Below are 2,744 nucleotides of genomic sequence, written 5' to 3'. Positions count from 1 at the left end.
CCGATTAACTAACTATTTCTTCTTTTTTCTTTGTTTTCTCTCTCTCTCTCTCTCTCTTTCATATTTATTAAACGTAAAATAAGTTAATTTGCGATACCTCGATGCTAAATTATTTATTTATTAACTTTTCATTTGATTTTGTAATATGTTTAATCGGTCGCCATTTTATAACCGCCATTTTGATTTGATCAAAGTCGTAGAAAATAATGGCGACTATTATTTCGAAGAAATGAATTTAATTACTTCATAAATAAATTACTAATGTTCGTTGTTTTTTTTTTCTGTTTTTTCTTTCTTTTTTTTTTTTAAATATAACGAATTAATTGCTACGCCTAATATATATATATATATATATATAGTTATAATATTTTTCTTAAATACTATTTAATACGCAGGGTGAGATAGGATAAAAGTCGCTTTGTTTTTTCTTTTTTTTTTTTCTAAATAATTCTAATTAAACGGACTATTTTGTTTTTGCTTCGTTTATCTTTTTATATCGTCTTAATTCTGGATGAAAAAAATCATCTGACTAACAATCATACTAATCGATTTTTAATGGCGGAAAAGATCAAATTTGATAAAAGTATACTTTCACGTATTATTACCCCATCGATGATTACTTTTTGATGAGAAATAATAATAACGAATAAATTGAAAATAAAAAGTCAAATTTTCTCGTTAACAAAAAAAAAAAAATAAAAAACAAAACAAAAAAATATGAAAATTTAATTAAATGAAGTTTTTGATTGAACATAAACGACACATTTCTTAGCAATTATTCGCACTAATTGTTCAAATAGATATTTCCCACATGTACACACAACTCGGATCATTTAATTTTTCGATATAACACAATTAAGGGTTGGTGTCCAAATTCACAGTATGATTTTAAATCACTGTGTGTCCAAAAATTCTAATAAAAGCGACTTTTTTTATCTGCAACCTCAAGAGAAACATTCATACACATACATACATACATACATACATACATATACATGCATACACGCAAGAGAAACATAAAAGGAACGACCTTACTCTATAGGAGAAAAAAAAAAAAAAAGAAAAAAAAAAGAAAAATAAATAAATAAATATAAAATAAAATTGTGTGTAAAAAAAAAAAAAGAAAAGTAGTGTGGGGTGGGGTATCCTCCTACTTTCATTTAGAAATTAAGTATATAACCACCCGATTAAAATAATCCTTTCGATAATGCCATTATCTTCTATTCGACAGAATTATTAATCACCTATATTGTTTCAAACAATTATTATTATTATTCATTCTTTTTCCTCTTATCTTAAACCCCCCTCCACCCATCCCGCACCCTCCCTTTGTTGTGTTACGTTTAATATTGTTCTCTCTTATCGTTAGTAATATTGATAGAATTTTAAATGACCATTTAGTAATGTTTAATGTTACAAATGAAAATATTCGATATACAAATAATGTCATTTTAAACGATAATTAGAATTTTTGTTATTTTTGTTATTCCTATTAGTTTCTTTTCTCTCTCTCTCTCTCTCTCTATATATATATATATATCTCTCTCTCTTTTAACACTAGCGCGCGTGTTCCCTCTAAACGATCGATCGTTCTGCTTCTGCTTCCTTCTGCTACTTCTGTTATACAGAGGACAGAGGAGAGAAACTAACTTAACTAACTCTCTTCTATCTTCTCGTGTTTGTTGCGTCAAACGTGGCCGTCGCCACAAGTTATTGAAATGAACGAAGTGTATGTATTTATAAGCAAGAGAGTTTTTCTTCTTCTTCTTCTTCTTCTTCTTCTAATTCTTCTTCTTTTTATTCTTTTAATTCTTCTTCTTATTCTTCATCCTCCTCCTCAACTAAGAGGAGGCACGTTCCCATTAACGTTTTTTCTTTGACGTTTAGAAGAACAAACCCAAAGAGGAAGACACTTATATACACGCTAAGAATAAGAAATTCAAATGACAGAGACAACAAACAGAGAGACAAATAATAATAATTATAATAATAATAATGATATATCTCTGTGTGTGTGTTGTGTGTGTATGTATGTCTCTCTCTCACCCTATTTCTTTCTTTCTCACAATAAATATATATATATATATAATTAAACAAAAGATTTGTTCACAGAGAGAGAGAGAGAGAGAGAGAGAGAGAGAGAGAGAGATACAAGACAGACACTGTTTTATTGTTTATCGGTTGCTAATCAAATAATTCTTGATACACATTATTAATTATTTCTTCATTATTATTCATTCTATTCACTCTTTTTATCTGTATATTTTTTTAAGAAAAAAATAAATCTATTAATTACAATATATAGAGACGACACGTTTCGTGCAAACACACACACACACACACACACATATATACATACGCACACGTACGCGCGCACAAAAACGAACAGATAGATAAATAATAGATAAATAAATAGTTTAGACAGAGAAAGACAAAACACACACGCATAGGAGGACCATTGTAGAATAAAATAGAAAAAATCGTTGAACGAATATATATAAATGAAGTGTTATAACTGATTAGAAACTCGTATCGAGGGTATTATAAAATACTCTCAATGATTATCGATTTAAAATTACAATTAATAACAATAACAATAATAATAATAATAATAATTTTTCATTTAATATTATTCTAAGCGCTAATTGTTTTTTGTTTAACACCCTTTGTGTTTATATATATAAATTAATAAAAAGAAAAAAAAAAATGTATATATACATATATATATATATAAATGTATATGT

The sequence above is a fragment of the Polistes canadensis genome, unplaced genomic scaffold, assembly GCF_001313835.1.
Source record: "Polistes canadensis isolate GaletaPanama2010 unplaced genomic scaffold, ASM131383v1 scaffold_88, whole genome shotgun sequence".
Classification (NCBI taxonomy): domain Eukaryota; kingdom Metazoa; phylum Arthropoda; class Insecta; order Hymenoptera; family Vespidae; genus Polistes; species Polistes canadensis.
Note: the sequence above shows the minus strand (reverse complement) of the source record.